Raw genomic sequence first — 22,522 nt, forward strand, 5'->3', positions numbered from 1 at the left:
GAGTTTAAAAACAATTAAGTTAAATAATCTGTGTTAGAACAATATGAGGGAATTGTGTGAAACCCTGCATTTGTTATAGTGTAGGCAGGTAATAAGCCAGTATAGTTAATAGTGTGAATTAAAAAATAAAAAATAAAAAGTGGTAATATGAGTTTTGTCATATTGCCCAGCCCTTTTTAAAATTGATCAAAGTAAAACCAGAAATGACATTATTCATAAGAAATTAGTAACCATGAATAATCTAGTCTGACAAAATCTGGCATTACATAACAAAGACAAAAGGATAACAGTTCTTACTCTATTACAGTTGTACGAGACAATTTGTAAGCAGCCGTAAAATAGTTTATTCACACAAGTGGTGACACACATCAATGGAATTCTGTATAAATGTGGCAAATTGCAATGTTGCTCAGCAACTGTAATTAACTGATCTTTGCTTTATACCACACCCTTAATAACAAGCTAATCTATGTCTTGACTTGTTTGAGAGATATCTCATTCAATTTTCATTCAGATTTCTGTAAATGTGTTTGACACTCTCAAGTGCGCATGGAATGTATACTATGCACTGCAAATAAATGCTTTTTCTACTTAGAGTTTTTGTTGTTTCTAGTTTAAACATTTTTTAAAATTAGTCAAATAAGTTCTTTGTGAGTTTTCCTTAAAACAAGCTAAATAATCTGCCAATGGGTAAGCACAATCTTATTTAAAACAAGATTATTTTGCTTGTTTTATAAAAAAAAAACTCACTTAATTTAGACTCTCTCAAAGCATTGCAATATTTTTTGCTTGTTTAAAAATGCGTCTTGGTTTAAGTATTTTTTACATGTTTGGACTAGAAACAAGACAAAACTGTAAGATTTATTTTTATTTTTTCCTGCCAAACATTATAAGTCTGAAACATTAATGGGGACATTATATATATATATATATATATATATATATATATATATATATATATATATATATATATATATATATATATATATATATACACACACACACAACAGTTCTGTCTGGTTCTCAAATCTGATTGGCTGATAGCCGTGCGATATTCTTCAAAATCAGAACTCCTACAGCCTCTTTACCCTTTGTGTATTACTCCGCCCACATACAGCCAGCAAAAAGCAGACACTACAGATCTAAAGTTTAAAAGATGCACGCTCAACTGTTTAACTGTCAGCTTTTGATTTGAATCTGGAAGAAAGTAGTTCCTTATACAAAAAGTTTTTCAGACTCTCCATGTTTGATTTTGTTTTTATATACACAATTATGCCGTCAAACTGTTGTATAAACGCAATATCACACTCGTAGCAGTGCGATATGGCTGTATACCGGCACTAAGGCACGAGGCCACGCACACCTCCCACCAGTGCCGATATACAGCCATATCGCACTGCTACTCGTGTGATATTGCTTATATATATACTGTTTAAACCTGCAGATTTTTTGCAAAGGTTAAAACTAGCTGAGTCAATCTGTGTGTAGAGTAGCAAAAGTACTTTAAAAGCCCCAGCATTACTTGAATGGAAGTCCTTGACTTACATATAAAATAATGAAAAAAGAATAGTCCAAACATGCATGATGTATTGTTTCATTATAATAAAAATAGCCCTTTTCACACAGTGACACCAGTTAATATCCGGAAAATTTCCGGAACGACTTTACCGGTAAATTTAAAAAAAAACCTGTTCACACAGCTTAAGAGGTTACGGAATGTTTCCGGAAAAGAACATTCACACATCCATTCCAAAATACTAGTAGATTCTGACATCATTAACCAGAAATGACCTCTAAACAGCCGTGCTTGTGTTTGTAAACATTTGACTACATTACAAACTTTGTGGATGGATAAGTATTGAGAACAATTTCGATGAAAACATATAGAGAAATACTTTCGCATGTCGATATGTACATGATATGTGTGTGTGTGCTGGCGCTCACTCCTTCATGGGCACACGCGACTCGTCAAGCAACTGAAGGAAGCAGAGCTTGAAGGTAAACATTAATTCATTTTCTTTTCGGCTTAGTCCCTTTATTAATTTGGGGTCGCCACAGCGGAATGAACCGGCAACGTATCCAGCACGTTTTTATGCAGTGGATGTCCTTTCAGCTGCAGCCCATCTCTGGGAAACATCCCCACACTTATACACTACGGACAATTTAGCCTACCCAATTCACCTGTACCGCATGTCTTTGGACTGTGGGGGAAACCGGATCACCCGGAGGAAACCCATGCGAACGCAAGGAGAACTGAAGGTAAACAAACATCAGCTTATCATAAGCATCATATCGATACTTATTTACAAAGTTGGCATTAAGAAGGAACATATAAACATTGTCTGACTAACATCTAGCAGCTAAATGTGTCTGAAAAAATATTCAAAGGCTTTTATTTTCATTAACCGCGCGGACATGAATGCGTCTGACTGTACTGATTGGCTAAAGTAGACATCTCACGTCAGCACATTCTAGATGTGCACATGCTCTTTCCGGCAATCTTCCTTCTGCGTTCACACAGCACAGCATTCCGGCAAATTACCGGTTATGTTACAACTTCTCTTTCTGGAAAATAGCCGGATCGAATTTACCGGTATTTTTTAAAAAGAGCCTGTTCAAACATACAGAGTGTATGTATGTGCGAAAGTGGAATAATGCATTTTATTTAAGGGTGCTTTTCTTGACACTCAAGGTCACGGTACAGGACAGCTAGAACAATCAGTTTAAATAAAAACCCAATAAAAGTCTATAGAATACAACAAAAGTTTTTTAAAACACAGTCGTGTTAAAGAGAATACGCTGTTCTAAACAGATTTGTTTTGAGTTTGGATTTAAATTGTGAAAGAGAGTCTAAATTACGGAGATCTGGAGGAAGTGAATTCCAAAGCTGAGGAGCAGAGTGACTGAAAGATCTGCTCCCCATGGTGACAAGGCGGACGGAGGGAACAGTGAGGTAAATTGAAGAAGAATACCTGAGTGTTCGAGAAGGTGTGGCGATATGAACAAGATTGGTTAGGTATCCACTTGTTAAGTGGTGACGTGTTGGTGACGTATGTAAAACTGTTTCCGGGTCCAACCCGGCACTCATCTGAGTTGAGAAATCATTCGTTTAGGATCACTTTTTATTCATGTCACACATTAAAGTTTATTTTATATAAAGTCATAGTGTACACAACAATCTCTGGGCTTGCTGCATAACAAACACCAACATTTTAACAATTTATAAAAAAAATGAATCACTTTCTGGCCATTGGATATTGGGCATGGATATATATATATTGCGATCGTGATTTTCGAAAGTATTAAATTGATTTGTAAACATTTATTATTAACATTTCATGAGTCTCCACATACAGTTGAATAGAGCAATTGGACCCGGAAAACGCTTTGCGTGACGTCACACTTAAAAAGTGGATGGAGGTCCAAGACTGTGGATGGCTTTAAAAGTGAGAAGAAGTATTTAATAAATATTTCTGAAAAAGATGGGAAGGCAATGAAGCTGCAGTACAATGGGTGTGATATGACAGATAGAGGGAGTTTTTGTGATAATACGGGCTCCAGTGTTTAGTACCAGCTGTAATTTATGAAGAGTTTTATTAGGGAGGCCAAACATAAGGGAATCATAGTAGTCTAAATGGGATGTGACTAAACTATGAATAAGATTTATATTTCGAAGGTGGAAGAAGGCAGACCGGGTGACATTATTAACATGTGCAGTGAATGAAAGGGTGCTGTCTAAGATGACCCCCAGACACTTTACCTGAAAGGAGGGGGTAATGACAGAATCATCTGTGGGAAAAGGAAAGTTAATGGATTTGTTTAACGTGGATCGTGTACCTGTAAGTAGAAGTTTGTTTCATTGTCATTTAATTTCAGGAAGTTTGAGGTAAACCAGGATTGGATGTCTGCAAAGCAGTTAGTAAGGGATGAAGGTGAGAGTTTGAGGTTGGGTTTGGTTGACAGGTAGAGCTGGGTGTCATCTGCATTCTAAATAAAGTACACAAATTGTATATCCCTCATTGTGTTGTACTCGTGACGCGATTCAATGTTATTGTACTAAATACAATTCAATGTTTTATTATATTTTTGTATTAAATACATGGTGTAGAAATGTTTACTTGTCTCACATGGGCACCAGAAACTGCAGTAATAATTTTGGTCTAGGATTAGTGAGTGAATGAGTGTGTATGGATGTTTCCCAGTGATGGGTTGCAGATGGAAGGGCATCCGCTATGTAAAACATATGCTGGATAAGTTGAAGGTTCATTCCACAGTGACGACCCTAGATTAATAAAGAGACTAAGTCGAAAAAAAATGAATGAATGAATGAATGAATGAATTTTGGTCTAAAATATAATGTTCAAATCTTGGTTTTAATATTAAAATTGACATTTTGATTACTCTTTACTTAAGGCGAGTGTGTCGGATGATCCAATTTCTTATTTAAAGCAGGACACCAGCCACAGAATTTTGGGAAGACAATAAATAACAGTGAAAGATTACTGAAATTAAAATGATGTGGTCATCTGAAAAAAAATCTAAAGGATTAAATTATAGCGATTCTTCTTTTATTAGGGCCTCAAGGAAGAGAGTAGATTTTATTGTGAAAAGAAAAATCAAGGAAAACTACCAAAGGAATGAATTATATACGACTGAATAATGAATTGTTATTATTGTTAAGTTTCAAATTGTGATGATTTAGTCTGAGTTGTCTCATGTAATGATACCTTGAGTCTAAAAAAAGCCCCAGACAACACGTCAAGCCCTGCCCAGCATGGAACTCTGGCTAAGGCTGTACACACACTAGGTACAGTAGCCTCGAACCGGGCCAAAGCACGCTTCTCCCCCCTCCTGTCTCCCCCGACGGCCCGCACTCACACCACAATCGGGCCTGGGCACGCTTACGTCATCGACGCTGCTGTTCAGTGAGAAGTGTTGACACTCAGACGCACAGTGGAGATTTCTCTAGTTATGTCGTTTCAGTCGTTTGTTATGCAGTGACATGCAGTCAAATATTTCGCCAAACAGTCCTTAGGGATGCGGTGACACGCAGTCAGATATTTCGCCGAACAGATCCGCCACTTTTGGCACTCAAACAATCATAAAGCCCTCGTGCTGCAGGAATGAGGAGGTCTGCTGAAGGCGCGCAGCTGTCGTGCAGTGAGGGGTTTGCGTCTTTAATAAACTACGGCAGTTTGCGTTCACTGAACATAAGTGCTTAATAAGTGCTTCATATGTTTTTTTATGTTTGTTTATATAACTCCTATCTTCATTCATAGCACTTCATTTTCGCATTAACATTTAATATCTCCTATTTAAATAGATTGGGAAAAGCAGCTATAATAATTAGTTTATTTGTTTTCTTTTTCCACCTGAGCATTCCTATGTTTCTATATAAAAACTTGTATTTGATTGTAACTTTAAAGAGCCATGAAACCCCCCTGTCTAGTTTAAATAAAAGTCAGGTATGTGGGCGAGTCCAGTTTTGTTTATGTGGGAGTGGCAAAAGAGTGAAGGGTTTGCATGAAGGGGAAAAGGGAGTTTCATTATGTACATATGCTGATTTTCACAAAGGCAAGACAGTGTTAGACAGTGACTACATTTATATGGACAACAGTAATCAAATTAATTGCCTGTCCTATCCCATTTTACATGTTATAGTACATAATTCGATTAACGTCATCACGCTTTTCACATTTCCTTTAGAGTTTCATCTAATTTTGGGTGTTTCATTCCTAATTTGTTGACTTTAACTGCAGTTTGGCACTTTATTCGGGAACATTTCATGCACACCCGTGACAAACAAGATATTGCATGCAAGGAACTGCTGGGAGACTGTAGTTTTAATTGAATTGATCCCACACATCGTTTGAGAAAAAAACTCTGCATTTCTCAGTAACTTAGATGCACTTGGTAGGTGCAGAGAATATTGTCAGAAAGCCATGTGTGTATAGACTATACTGTCACAAAAATGCGATGAAAATCCTACATGAAGGTAATAGGTAGAATAAGGTGTCTCCACACGTTTACATTTGGAGAACAGCATTTACAACGGATCTTTCCGTCTATAATATAACAGTGATATTAGCGTACTGTAAACATAGAAACTAAATCATTTTGACTAAGGTATGTCTTTAAAAACTAAAAGAGTACTGCTGACTACACTAACTAACTTTGCCTTCTGAATAAACATAAACAAGAACACTGATTACACACTTAAGAAATCCATAAAGACAGGACAATCAACACTAACTGGAACCATGTCTTTTTTTTTAAGAAGATAAGTGGCAAATCTGAATTTTACCATTTTCAGATGCGAAAAGCTCTTGGGTAAAAAAATTTTCTCAGAAGCATATTTTTGTTGCATGTTAGCAGACCACTGTAATCCACACGTGAGTCCAGCTGCACTGTCATTTAGCGGGGAAATGGAAACAAAAGCTTCGTTACGATCGCCGATGGCCAATAGACAACACGATGCTGAGCCGGCATCGCCGATCCTCTGCCCCACCCCCATCGCAAACCTGCTCGCTAAAAATACACACTTAGGCCCTGAGTACACTAATACATCTTAGTGTTAAAATGGCATTTTAGAACGAAAATAATCCTTATCCACACCGTATTTAACCTTGCATTTCTGAACAGCCCTCCGTCCGCTGAAACGTACATCACGTGACCACACACACACACGGACCCACACACACAGCCACACACACCGTCATGCGCTAGTCTGAGCCCCAGTGAGCAGTGCACATCGGACAGTTCATTAAAGATGTACTGCTGGATCGCATCTCACTATAGTTTTTAAACGTGACATTCAGACATCTCAAGTCTCTCAGAAGTTCCGGGAGTCTCCTGCAAATGCATAGAGACTCCCGGATGCCCACAAATGAGTGATAATCTCCCGGAATTTGCGCGTCTCCCTCTCAGTCTTCATCGCCCAACCCTATGGACGACCCATGTTGCCAAACAATTCTTCTTCCTTTTGTTTTAATTATGGCTGGCAACACAATGTGGCATCTCTCTGCCATCTGCCGTCTTCAAAGCTATATGCATATTAATGAAGTTGCACCTCATACACAATAGAGCGCGCTGATTGGTTTAATCCAAGTCTTTCTCTTGAATCAATGCTAAAACTCAAAGACGTCACTTTGTACCCACCAGTACAGACAATCAGTCCCTATGCGAGAATTCCCACAAGGACCTAATCGCCTTGACGCAACTTCTTAATTTCTTTTCAAATCTGAAGAACGAATTTGCTCTAAACAACACAAAAACAGGTCATGGTCAGTGGTCGGTAACAGTACTGAATTTATTTAGTGATCAAAAGAACTTAATAAAGTCGTCAACAGCTGATATCAGCTTTAACAAAGAACAAAGCCATTCCTGGGGTTACAGTATCATCATCCCCACTCTTGTGGCATCTTGTATAAAAGGCATCTGTTGACGTTCAAACAAAAATTTTATTCCAACTTTAAGTGTGACTTGAAATTTCCACAATGCTCAATTTCCTGATTCAACATTGACCTTTGCAGTGTTGTTGCTTTTTTTTTTTAGAAAGAGGATGCTTTAAGTTGAGAAACTTGCAGAACATTTCCAGGATCTCTAAAATTTTAAAGCATGAAGCCAAAATTGATTTCTTGTGACCACTTTAAAGGCTTTCCTAATGCAGACAGAATAGAAAGTGATAATAGGGATTGTTTCATAACCTCATAATCAATAATAAAGAAGAGAAAATAACATATCCAGGAAAATAGAAAGAAAAACAAACAGAAAAACAAGTAAAAAAAAAGGAGTCTCTTATGACACAGGTATCAATGTAAATATGAGTTACCACAGAACAGTCTAAAAATCATTCGTAGTAGTCAACAACACATCTCACCCTTCAGGTTCCATTATCTTACAGTCACAAGATGATCACACACACTTAAAATTCACATTATCCCAGAGGCTATTCATCACAAATTCAATACAAAACTGCACATGGGCTATTTTTAAGAAGAAAAAAAAAGACTTCAAAACTCCTGAAAACAAGTAAACTAATATATAGTGGACTAAAAAATACATAAAACACACAAGCATACAAAAATGGTTAAAGATCCTTGAAAATCAGCATTTTTCAGTCGACTATATGTTAGTTTACTTGTTTTCAGCAGATGTTTTAAACTCTGTCTTGCTTCTAAGAAATAACATCAAAGTTTCTCAATAGATAAAAGTCTACTAAAAGGATGGAACAGTTTGGTGTACTGTAGATAGTTGACGCACCCATGGAATGAAGGTAAAACACAGCACTTTGTAAGAGCCAAATACTAATTTACCTGAAATGTAAATATATAAATCAGATGCTAAAGTTCTTGTCTAGCTTATGTTAAATGTAGTTCAACTAAGTGTAGTAAATGATATCAATACAGAATACAGAAGTTGTGTTAAATGACAAAAATACTACGCTCAATGATGAAACTTTAACTTTAGTCTATATCATAGGTTATCATATATCTACTTGAATATTAAGTAAGGGGAAGGGGGGCTATTAGAGCATGCACTAACCTCTAGGCCTGTTTTACAATAACCAACATTTAGACTTATCGCACAACAGATCATGGACATGACCTCATTTTTGGTGATGCAATATATATCACCCATACATAAAAAACAAGTCTAGCAACATTTAGCCGATCGTGCAAATTCTGTATCTCTATTGGAGGTGTCAGAGTCAGTATTGTTAAAAAAAACACTATAGTATATTTTGATGTGGGAGTAACATTTATTATCATTTATTTAGGATGTGCGTTTTCACATTCTGGGCCCTATCATACACCCGGCGCAGTGTGGCGCAAGGCGTGGCGCAGTAGTCTTTTGGTAGTTTCAGCTTGGCGCAAGAGTCGTTTTGAGGCGTTGCGCTACGCTCTTTCAATAGCAAATGCATTAGCGCTCATTTTTGCGTCCATTGGCATTCTGGTCTAAAAAGGGAGGCGTTCTGAGGCGGACCGCTGGCGCGTTGCTATTTTGAGAATCTATAATGGATTTTTCATTAGACCAAAACTAACCCGGTCTAAACTCCGGCGCAAAGTTGCACCTCGCTTACGCACTGCTTAATACGCACAAGAGAGCAATAGGCAAATATCTTTACATATGAACAAATGTAAATATTAAGGATATATATAGGATATAATAAGAATAGATATAGAATAGAAATATAAAGGATTAAAATATTACAAAACATATTATTTTCTAGCCTACATAAATATGAAAAATCACTGCTTTTATGTCTTCTTCATCTCGGGAGGCTTTTTCAGTTCATTCATAACAATTGGCTTTTGTATAATGTTATTATTATTAGCAGTATTATTTATTATATCCATATTTATATTTGTTTTATTAAAAACAAGCTTAGATTTTCCCACCTGTCAGGTTTTAGACCATATGGGGCACAGCATGTGTTTTAGGATATAACTCAGGTTTTAGAGCACATTTTGCTATAATTATTCATTTATTCGTTTGCTGGAAATTAGAACTGAATTTAGAAATAGTTTTGAAATGAATATTTGCGCTTAACAAACAAAAGTATTTATTTATAGACTAATTGATGTCTGTGCGTAAAGGTTTCCCTATCCAAGAGCGAAAGTGATCCATTATCTCTCATTCTCACGCAGTAGATGCTCTGTTTAACAGTGTTCTGTAAAAAAAACTGTTAACTGTTAACTGTTTGCTTGTGAAATGCTCATTTTTTCCACTTAGACTTACTTTGCGTCCTGTAAATGGCAAATGCGCTCTTGGCGCGACGCAGCTGACTCTTAAAGAGAATGGGAGATAAGATTCTAATTGGTTTATTCTCAAAACACACCTATAACTCATTAAGAAAATAAACTCAACCCTTTTAGAACATGTGCCGCGGCGCAAGGCAGATTTCCCGTCCTTAAATTAGCAAAAACACGTCCTGACACGCCCTGAAAGCGTTTGCACCCTGCGTTTTGCACGTCAAAATAGAGCCCACTAAATCTAATGCCTAATTATTAAAATGACAATAATTAAATTAAATATGCTTAAGAATAAAAAATTATGTGTTCTTTGGAAGAGTATACATGCATTGTGATCATATTATATTGTAATTCTGGCATTATATAACGAGTGGCATAAATTGGTCTTGGAATGACTATAATAGTATTGTTTATCGCAATATATTTTGGTGCAATATATCGTACAATAAAATATAAATATCAGGCAGGCCTACCAACCTGTCATTATTCAGTCACAACGGTGCAACCTACACATGATTCAATTGCAAAACTTGAATTGTTAAGGCACATTGAGTAATTTGATAGTTCTGATGTGCCTCAATCAGGGGCTTAGCAACCGGGGGGGACGGGGGTTACATCCCTCTCACTTTCAGAGATAGACCATTTAAAACAGGTAATTAATAATTATATGAATGTAAACATATGGATTTCATACAGCTGTTACCAAATCAACACTCTCCAAAACTGACAGCTTTTCTCTTTCAATTGACGACTATTCCTATCCCTGTAAACAGGTTAAGAGTCTGGGTGTCATCCTTGACAGCACCCTATCTGTTGATTCTCACATCAATAACATCACCCGGTCTGCTTACCTCCACCTACGCAACATTAACCATCTCCGCCCTTCTCCTACCCCTCATGCCACTGCTGTTCTCATCCATAGCCTTGTCACATCTCGTTAAGATTACTGGAACTCTCTTCTCTTTGGTCTCACTCATAAATCCCTCCATAAGATTCAGTTGGTCCAGAACTCAGCTGCCCGTATCATGGCCATAACCTTCTTCTCATCACATCACCCCTGTCCTGCAGCAGCTTCATTGGTTACCTGTTCATTTTAAAATTGACTTTACAATGTTGATTTTAACAGTCAAAGCCATCCACAATCTTGCCCTTCCATATTTGTCTGCCCTCATCCACATTTCTGCTCCTTCTCGCACCCTGCAATCTTCTTCCTCCCTCCATTTGTCTGTTCCCTCTTCTCTTTTTTCGACTGTGGGCAACAAAGCATTTAGCCGCTTTGCTCCACGGCTTTGGAACTCATTACCACCTGCCATTAGAAACATTGACTCCCTCACACTATTCAAATCAAGACTCAAAACTCATTTAAGATGGCTTTTAATACTTAATTTTCTGCACTATTGCTGTGTATATTTTATTATTTCTCTTTTTGTTTTATTGCTCTTGTTGATTTTACGGTGTCCTTGAGTTGCTAGAAAGGCGTCTTTAAATAAAATGTTTTTTTTTTTTTTTAAGAATATTAGCTAACCATTGTTAATTAAATTTTAAAAGCACATTTTAATTTAAAAGGTTGACATTTTATTTTGTTAGTTTTTGTTTTTTAAATTATAAGCACAGTACAGTGTTAATGTTCAAACAATCTATAATATTTATAGTGGCTGTAAATAATAAATATTCTGAATAATAGGAATTAATCTGCATTGTTTTGCACTGTGCAGAGCTGTAGCTGCTTTACTGGGCCTACTACACTATGTATTTCAAGACTGCTCATTATGGTGGTTCTTGGAGAGAATATTTTTTTCTGAGGTGGTAATTGATGAAAAAAGTTGGAGAACTCCACTGATGTAGAATGTTCATTGGTTGCTCACAGTAATCATTAATAAATGGTTTAATGCATATTATGAGTTATACTAACTAATGATTATCTGTGCATAATTTCAGTTTTAATAAATGCATATTAATGCACCCATATTGTAAAGTGTTACCCAAAATCCTCATTATTTAGAAAAACAAATGTATTAATTAACTAATTTGTTTTAAGATAAAAGTAAAAATCTAAGTCTAGACATTCAAATTTTGTAGTTCTCTTTTTGTATGAATCACATTTGTAAATTTAATCTGACACTGAGACAAAAAATATATAATTGTCTTGTTTTGACATCAAATCAACTTAGACTTTCAGGTTCATCCTAGTCTGCTACATAGTGTTGCTTAAATCACATTAGCCAGTAGTAATGTAAACATGGCAGTGATTACGGTTTCTTCCATCACAATACAATCTTAAATTTCTTGATGCAGAGAATGGTCTAGTGAAAACATGAACAAAGAAAAGGCCCTTGCTATAGTCTTTTGATAGCCGATGGAATGCTGTGCAAACAAAGCACATGCAATATTAAAAAAACACTTTAAAGTCCTGTGCAGGTATTAACACACTTTTTCCTTTGTATCTTCCTTTGCTGCCTTTATGAATTGACTATTTCAGCGCACCTGTTCTGAACAAACTGCCAGACAATACAGACAATGTGCAGCAAAGTACTTTGACTGAACTAAACAAACAAGTCACAATAAAAACGGCTACAAAAATGGGTCTGTATCTTTAGACTATGAAAATGTGATAATACAAAAATGTTTGTCAACCATATGGGACTACAAAGATACCTTTTTATAAGAAAATGGTGTCAGATTCTCATCTGTTGATCATCTTGTAACAAAAAAAAATCATCTTATATCCGTTCACATGAATGTCTTGACATGTTTGAATGAACTGGTTCTTTAATAAGTTTTTATATGCACACCAAAATGCTGCTAGTGAAATAATTATACAGCAATGCAAAATAACAGCATTTGTTTATTATCAGGCTAATCCCCTGTAATAAACCATATTCACTTGACTTAACTTTACCAGATATAATGTCAGCTGTAAAGTTAAACACAGCATTAAAAATTCTTTTTTTTTTGCAAAAATATAAGTGGGAAACTTGTTCTAAACAACAACAAAACTACAATATCTAATCCATACATGGCTGGGCTGATTATGAAATCACCAACTTAGAATAGGGTATATGCCGAAGCATGCTAATAGGACTTTGAATTTGCCAGTAACCTGGGTTAAGCGCTTCCGGTCAACTATATGCCAAAGCAAAAATTGGCACACTGCATTAAATTGCATTCCCCCTACTCCCCCACCCACCCAGCACAGCATAAGTAAAAATTGACAATAGGTTTAGTTTACAACTTAGTTTTTAAATTATGTAGGCTGCAAAATATTATAAATAAAACTAACATTGCAATGTCAAAGAATATATATATTGTGATATAAATATAATTGAACTTGAACGGCTCTATTTGTAAAGAATTCATAATTTTATATTGTTCTGGATGATTTCCTAGAACATTTAATCAGCATAAATGAAATAGACAGCATTTTTTTTTTATTTATATATTTATTTTGGCGTGAGTCAAATGTAAATATTAACACTGCATGCAGTAGTTGTCACTGAATAAAAAGTTAAATACATATAATCTTTGATAAAACTACAAATGGAATATTTTCTTCAAATGGTTTAATACACTTGAAAATTACATTATTCTCTCATTAGTCTCCACATTACAATCATAATTCCACTAAGATTTCCAATGGGACAAATAAACTGAAACTGAACTTGATACTTTTTTGTCAAGATTAGCCAACTAATCTGTGCATTATTCAGTCAAAAGATAGGGCCCAACATTTAAACACAATGCTGACAGAAATTGAGCCAGCTTAACGGTACAACCTACGTATGATTTAGACACAAAACTTTAATCGTTTAGGTAAATTAAGTAATTCATTAGTTCTGATGTGCCTCATCAACAGTCAAAATATAATGAGCTAATAATATTAGCAAATAATTAATTAAAGTAGACAGTTGAAATGCATGTCTTCCACCTGTTTTTGGTAATTAACACATGAATTTTGATTATGATTAATAAACTTACTAAATACACTAAGAAAACAGTTAAACTTCCATATATGGCTGCACAATATAACTTCTGCATTGATATCGCAATATAATCATGTGCAATAGTCACATCGCAAATTAAATCATGAGTTTGTATTATAATTTAACATTTGCATGAGTTTTTGAGGCCTGTGACTGTATGAAGATTTCAATGCATTCGGGCATAAGAATTGTACTTTTAATAATGATTAATACAATTAATTTTATTTTTATTTTTTAATTACTTTAACTAAATACTGTTAGATTTGGAAAACGATAAAGCACAGTTTGTGTCAATTGTAACTTTGAATTAGTTTATTATATTTTATGCAGATGCACTTCTATACAGAATCATCTTTAGCAATCTAAAATTACGAATTATTTTCAAATAGAGCTATTCAAGTTAATTTGTAATTGTATTCATGTTGGAAAATATATTACAGTATAACAAAATATTGCAACGTTAGATTTTTACAAAATCATACAGCGCTAATTTACATAATTAGTTATTATAATATGTTATTAGGGAATTAATACTTTATGACAATTTATAGATTATTTACTGTATAAATCATGTAGAACAGTGGTTCTCAAACTGTGGTACATGTATTATTAGAGGTGTGTGGGCTTCCTTCTAGTGGTACGCAGAGGAATCAAATGTCATATGTTTATGCAACATTTCAAAATTGATCAAAAATGGTTCAAAAATGAATATAATGACATACAGCCGTGAGGTCCAAGCAACATTTCTAGGTTTTGATGAACAGGATACTATATGTTCATTACAATATCTATGCTGAAACGATAGATATTGTAATGATATTGTAATGATTCCCCCCACATCCCTAATTTTTTTGGAAAGAGTTAACAAATCACATTTTTACAAATCACATTAATTTATTCCATTTTACTTTAATGTCCTAACCTTTTCAAAATTGGGGATGTAGAAATTGTAGCTTAATATAAAAAGAGTCATTTACAAATCTGGAAAATTCAAGTAAATTAATAAAAGTTAAAAGAGAATAAATCATAATAAATCAACATGTTATAAAGCAAGCCTACTTTATATATGTTATTGCATTTAAATACAAACTTACAAAGTCACTTAAAGTTACTTTTATTCAACCAGCAAGCTATTTTTTTTAATCGGGAAAAAGACAGCCTTCTCCTTAAGATGATAAAATGATGTACAAGAGACATCATTTTGGAAAAAATATTTCTAAATGTTAATTTACATTTGAACGAAAAGTGGCTTGTCTAAGATTATTCATACCCTTTGCAAACTGGAAAATCTAAAGTTATATACCATTCTAAATATCCCAAGCTGTTCTAAAGCATACAAATTACACACATTAATTGGAAACTGTTGTTTTAATCAACTCAACAGGTGAAAAACAGAAGCTTTGGGACATCCTGGAGAATAGCTGGACACATGGCCGCAGAAAGCCTATTTTCTAAGGACAAAGATGCTTCGACTCAACAGATCCTTGAACCACCTTCACCCAGGCTCAAACAGACGAGCAGTTCAATTTAATGTAGTTTTGGTTCTGCTACCATTAACAATAGTCAACTCAAATTAATAACTTGTTACTATTAATTAACTATATGAGCTTAAATTTGCAGAATGTTCTTAAAACTGCAGTATTATGGTAGGGAAAAATGCAGTTCAAAGCAAACTCACTATCATCATAATCATAATCATGAAATAAGAAATAAATGACAGAAAAAGGAATAAAAACAGACAATTTCTCAAAAAATTATAACATTTACAAGATAAAAAATGTGTAGATTATTTAAATATAAAACAAATGAGTTGATCAACCATTACTAATGGTGTAATGTTTAGACTTGTCATTTTAGGATTTTCTAAGTCGTTTAGATTTTTAAAAAAAATAATTATTTAATGTTTCTCTGCCTTTCAGCTGCAAAGTCAAGCGAAAGTAGGCTTAAGTAAAAAGATAATGCAAAAACACATACGGGGATGTTGTAGTATCTATTTAGGCTAAGTGCAAATATCACACCTAGTTGGAATGAGCTAGTTGAGTGATCCCCGCCAATTACCATTTGATTAACAGAGACAATATAACTAAATAGAGCCGATAACAGCATTGTGAGTGGCGTGGCTCGTAATATGCATGGCAACATGTTTTGACACAATCATGTTGCCACGATCGATCATGAACCTGTTTCGAATTCAGTGTCTAATGAACTCATTCTACTTTTTCCCCCACTACATTTCAGATTTTGCCTACTCCTCATCACAAGGAAGATAAGTAGGAATCATTAATAAGTGTGTGCATTATGGAAGACTGAGATTTATAGAACTGAACTGGATTGGAGAGGTGTTATATCCAAATCATATGCATTATAAGTTTATAAGGCTACACAATAAAAATACCCTTAAATATCAATTGTAGTACTGCGTCAGTGAACCTGAACACGTATATTAAATGTATTAATTTTCAATAGTTGTATTGTTTTTTTTTCAAAATGTGCTTTAAAAACAAGTTAAATCTTTTTAGACTAGAAATACTTTATATAATTTATTTTGAATATGCCGGCAGTACATTACAGATTAATTTTATTAAAAAATATGATATCAATCTTTTTTTAATTCAACTATAGAAGTGCGGCCAGTTAGGGGGGCTACAAGACATTGTGCCCAGGGGCCTCCAAATACTTAATACGGGCCTGGTGAGAGTGCTGACATCACGCACACAGAACAAACAGGGTAAACGAGAGAAGATTTTTTAATCGATCATGGATTTTTGGCTATATTGGGCAGATACTAAAAAAAATTGTAAAAGGATGTTAACAATAGTAAAAAAAGAATGTTTTACTAAATACATTTGGGCATCCATTAATATACCTGGGCAGCCCACCCAAGTAAAGTCTATGTGTGGGAAAATTTGCAATATAGAGCAACTTTGGGATGTTGAGAAATGGGAAATTCACACCATGTATATGCAACCAACAAATGCAGCAAATTCTAGATGTAATCAAGTCGATATAGACTAAAATCTCAAAAGAAACGTTTCCAGCACCTTGTTGAATCTTTGTTGCATTATATAGGTCAGGTATATGAAGGCACAAGGTCCAATATTATAATAGCAAAGTGTACCTAATAAAGTGGCCAGTAAGTGTACGTTGAGATATCTTTCCAATCAGCTGAGCAGATATAGCAATGTACTTATAGAAATATGATTGAAACACATTCATTTCACTACACATAATACTGTTATTTCACTGAAATCAGGAGATATTCTATGAATTTATGTGCTAGCAGATTCATTAGCTATTAGCATGCTAAATACCTTTCATACGAGTATCTCTCATCAAACTACTTACAGTATGAAAACTGCTAGTTATGCACAGTCCACTGGTTTTATGATCAAGCTAATAGGCTGCCAAAACAGTAGGGCATTAAAAAAAAAAATCACAAGGACGTTCTTCACCATGCAGATTCCCTCTGGCTTGCCCAGACTAATGCACAAACCACACCCAAGCGTCACAAACCCTGCCAGAGAGGTCAAACCATGAATTATCTATGGAGATCAGATATCGGAGAAAGCCAAGAACGACAGAGAGAAGAGTTCACACGGAACACATAGTAATTATATCGAGCAAATTAATCAGAATGTTATGTAGAACAGCAAGCCAACCTGTAGAAGCCTACTAACTAGTAGCTGATATAAGTAATTAATTAACACTTTAAACAAAAAACATTCCTAACCGTCTTCTTATCATTTAAGCCATATCAAAGAGTTAGTCAGCATGGTCATTATTTACATCAGAGACTAGACTAAAAGACATCTATAAGCAACCTGTGTGTTGCAATAACTCATAGATCATTAATGATTATGAGAGATCATTACTGGCCTCATGGTTCTCATCACATCAGTTGTTTTATAGTGAGGAGTGTCAAATTGCAAAAAGTCCATCATTACTTGTTTCTGACCTTCAGATTATTAAAACGCTGGGAAAATGCTTGATCGTCTGCTTGAAATGTTCTTATCACACAAACAAGAAGGCCACATTGCCGGCATACTGAAATTACATCAATTGTTTTGTGTTGTTTCAGCTGACATTATCAATTATTATTATTATTATTATTGACAATGTTATAGAAAAATCATCCTTGTTTCGAAAGATGTGTTAAATAAACTACACTCTTTATTAGGAGAGAATTGCATATTAAAATGCAAATGATAAAAGTTTATTAGGAAGCAATACTGCAAAAAATGTTGTATGTCTATAAGAGTAGATTTTTTTAAGTCTCTTTTGCTCACTAGGCCTGCATTTTTTTATCCTAAGTACAACAAAAACACTAACATTGTGAAACATTTTCATTTAAAATAACTATTTTCAATATGAATGTACTGTAAAGTGTAATTTATTCCTGGGATTTTAAAGCTGGATTTTAATAATCATTACTCCAGTTACATAATCCTTTGGAAAACTTTATAATATGCTGATTTGCTGTTCAAGAAATGTTTATTATTATTAGGGATGCTTCAATCAATATTTTTGCAAGCTACTGAGTACCGATTAATACTCAGACTGAGTAATACTGAGTACCGATTCCTTGTAATTTTAATCAGTCGATAACAAGTACCAATTCTAATGCTTCAAGCTTAATAACTTTGATATTGCATAAGCACATTTTCCCTCTACTGTATGTATGAGATCTCGCCAAACCTAAGCGAATAAATTAAGGACGTTGAATACATGTAATGGTCAGAAGAAGCTTTACAAATAAATAACTGATAAAACATTTTAAAAATGCTTTTAAAAATTACTAACAATGGAATTTGGAAACATTGCTCATGTGTTGTAGCGCTGTGGATGTATAACCTAGATTGTAACCCCATAAACAAACACTTGTTATAGTATATGAGAGTCAGTCCTCAAACATGATTATCAACCGATACCAATCTCTGGCCGATCGATCAGAGAATCCCTAATTCGTTTTCTTATTATTATTATTATTATTATTATTGTAGTAATATTAGTAGTGGTAATCACAGGAAAATACTACAGGTTGTTATAAAAAATAAATAAACATTTTGTAAAAGTGTACAAGCAATTCCATGCAAATGTCAATCTTGCCATGAAAAAAACTTTTTATCAAAATATCGAAACTATTTAAGCATTTTTGTGTAAGCAAGTATTTTACAGTGCTTTAAAAATAGTCTTGGTTAATGCTTTCAAATTATTATATGACAAGTGTCAAGTTTACATCTGTCACATCCATAACGGAGCTTTTTCCTCATAAAAGCAAAAAATGTCAAAGAAAATCAATATTTTTTGTTTTATAGTGAGCTAGCTCTTATCTTTTTGATTAGCATTGTTTCTTTCGGGTTGTGCAGTTTAATTCACAGAATTTCTATAACGTATTTTGTATACTGTAAATTTGCATACTTTTTTGATCACATCCACAAGGCATGTTTGTTTTCCTCTTTTAAAAATAAAAAATGTTTAGAGATTGATATTTTTTCTGCTCCCATAACTCTATGGTTAGTTGTTTTGGAAAATATAAACAGATGTTTCAATAAAATGATAACATATAATTTCTCTGTGAATTTATGTTTTGAGATTTTACTGCAAATGTCACATCCATAACTCCGGAATTGCTAGCACTTTTTTGCTGTACTTTGGATCAAATAAGTGTCTGTGAGTGTCCAACCAAAACAGTATAGTCTCCAAAATTATGATTAATACACCAAGACAAACAGTTGAACTGCCATATATGGCTGCACAAAATATCGTTTAAGCATTAATATCACAATGTGCATAGTCACATCGCAGAATCTTCAGTGTCAAGTATGGGTTATTGTTAACCATTTTGGGTTTAAAGTTTATCTTTTTTTTTTCTTTCAGTTAAATATTTCAAGTAAGTTTAAAGCATTTAGGCAAATAATAACATTTAATTAACATTTAGACTGTCAACAAGACTTACCAGGAAATGTAGCAGATAAAGCACTTTTTTTCTAATTTGTATGCTTTTTTTTCTTTAAAAAATGGGATTTAATTTTAAATGAAATTATAACTAGTTTAGAATAATTTATGCAGATGCTCTCCACCCCTACCATTTAAAATAATAAATTTAGATATTCAATCCATCTAATAAAATTTATTTCATATCACAATATATATTACAAAAAAGCAAAATATTGCATTGTGATTTTTATTCCAATATTGTACAGCCCTAATGCCAAACATATGCCATCATAGTTATTTTTTTAGAGTGTACTTTAAAAAAATCTATATACACTACCGGTGCAATTTTTTTTATTTGTAACTACATACAACAAGTAATAAATAAATATTTATTAAATAACTATTTAATGATTTATTTATACATTTAATAAATGTCACCTTGATAAACAGAGTATTTTATTTAAATTATTAAATAAAATCAATAAAAATAAAATTTAAAACTGACCCCAAACTTTTGACAGGTAGTGTATTCTAAAAATTCTAGTTTTGATGTTGGAAAATGAGGACATTCTCATGTCACGCTCAGTGTCCCAATATTTAGTGAACCAAGGTCCTAACTGTCCTTACCAGTGTCTGATTTGTGTACACTAATTCAAAACCTTGTGGTTAAGGGAGATGATTGAGACGCACTCAAACAGACTGATCCAGCTATATTAGTGAGTAAATCATGGACTAATTTTCCTTTTTTTTTTTTTCTTTGTTAACTTACCATTTAAATCATCTGCTATATCAATAAAGCATTTTGTGTTTAATTTAAACAATAGAATTCTTTTTATTTTTCAATTCCTGTTAAATTCTAATGTGGTTTGTGTTAAATTTGTTTATGGGGGTCTTATTAAAAATTACAGTGTAACTGAGCATTTCCATTCCAAGTTTCTGCCAAAATACAGAAAGCTTTTCTAAGCATTTTGTTCAAGCAAGTATTTTACAGTACTTTACAAATACTCAAAAAATTATCTGTCAATGTTTTCAAACTATAATATTTTATTTACCAAAGTCAAACAAGTGTCAATTTCACATCAGTCCCATCCATAACAGAGAGATGTCACATCCATAACAACACTTTTTCCTCATAATTGCAAAAATATTAAATAAAATAAAGTCGATTATTTTTGTCCTATAGAGATCAATATTTTATCTTTTTGATTATGATTATTTCTTTTGGGTTGTGTGTTTTAATTCACAGAATTTTCCATAGCATGTTGTATACTGTGAACTTGCATACTTTTTTGGTCACATCCATAAAGCATGTTTATTTTCCTTATCAAAGTACAAAACATGTTTACAGATCATATTTTTTTCTAGTCCTACAACTCTGTGGTTAGTTGTTCTGGAAAAGGTAAACAGATGATTTAATATAATGTTAACATATACTTTCTTTCTATGTGCATTTATGTTTTGAGTTTTTACTGCAAATGTCACATCCATAACGCTGGAATTGCTCAACTGCTAAAAGAACATGTAAATTACTAACATAGACTGTATTGATACATTTAAATGGATATGTTCAGCATGTCCTTATTTAAATTTCTATGTAAAGACATATTTATACTATCTTAAAATGTGATTTTTAATAAAGATTTATAGACATTGAAAAAAAAACAGTTAATAAGAAAATTACAGTGAAGATTACGTGAAATGCGTCTATGCGGTTTAAGTTTTTCCGAATCTATGTAACGTTAGGTGAGAAACATTTGCCACTGTTAGGCTATCTGTAGAAAGACCTGAGAATGTAAACAAAGTCAAACCTCATCAACTCACATGAGCAAATCCCAAGCAAACAGTTTAAACACATTTCAACACTGATAACAAGAACAAGAGAAAACTGCGCGCGGCGAGAATGAAACCACACACACCTTATCTGAACGGCTGGCTGTACGATTTCATCCGAGAGAAGGCGATTACAGCTGGGCGTGGAAAATCCACCACTGGAGTGAAGAGCCTTGGCTGCGTTGTGCTAACCCTTGCTCCCGATCTAATGCTTAGTTGATATGCAGTTTTCGACGCACAGGAGGACAACTTGCCTCTTTTCATCACATTCTATGTTGTTGTGAAGGTACGTCCTACCGGCATGAGATAATGTTGTGTAAAACAGCTGACACTGACGTCAGCATTCCTCATACTGCGGGTCTACCCGGAAATGGGAGTTGCTAAAGCGGCGCGGACCTGGGAGTTTGATTCCCGGTTTTCAGAGTCGACTCCCACCGACACCCTTCATTCACATGGCTAAACTAAAGCAAGGTGAAGAACAACCCAACTGCAGTCATTATTACACAGCTCATTTTCAACCCTGATATTTTTGCTTAATCCCTTTATTAAAACAAGCAATATAATAGACCAAAATAGTAGGCTGACTTAGACACCAAGTTAAACAAAACACATTAAGTTGATGTTACCCATGCCTAATTTTAAAGCAATAAAATCAAGAGCAGCCTTTGTCGATTATTATCATTCAGAATTTAAATAAAGAAATACATTCTGTAATTAATTAATCAATCAATTTTATTTTAATTGTCGGGTGATACAGTGATTTGAAGTTTCTTTAAACGAGTGTTAGTTAGGCCTATCGCCTATGTGGCTTCATAAAAAACTACATAAACTTTTTTTTTTAAATAACCTGCATAATGCTGAATAGGACAAAAGCAAGAAACTGCGTTCCGATCACTGCCAAAATAGTGGGTGGAAGACTGCTTTCTGTTAAGTGTCTACAACAAGAATCGATTCCGATGTTGGATCGACTCCGATTCGAGAGCTCTATTGATTCAGTTGTAGTCGACTCGCACAGCCAAC

The 22,522-nt window shown here is 34.1% G+C and overlaps 1 protein-coding gene across 4 annotated transcripts in view; it reads right to left on the reverse strand.

The window, feature by feature from the left end:
- The window catches only part of ccser2b (coiled-coil serine-rich protein 2b), a 126,665-nt gene extending 104,809 nt beyond the window's left edge, over nt 1–21,856 (reverse strand). For all 4 annotated transcript variants that reach the window (XR_012387872.1, XM_021480271.3, XM_005156108.6 and 1 more), the window contains exon 1: nt 21,589–21,856. The gene's annotated coding sequence lies outside the window, so the exon portion shown is untranslated. The remainder of the gene's footprint in view (nt 1–21,588) is intronic.
- Nucleotides 21,857–22,522: the final 666 nt, after the last annotated feature.

The sequence above is a fragment of the Danio rerio genome, chromosome 12 (genome assembly GCF_049306965.1).
Source record: "Danio rerio strain Tuebingen ecotype United States chromosome 12, GRCz12tu, whole genome shotgun sequence".
Lineage (NCBI taxonomy): Eukaryota > Metazoa > Chordata > Actinopteri > Cypriniformes > Danionidae > Danio > Danio rerio.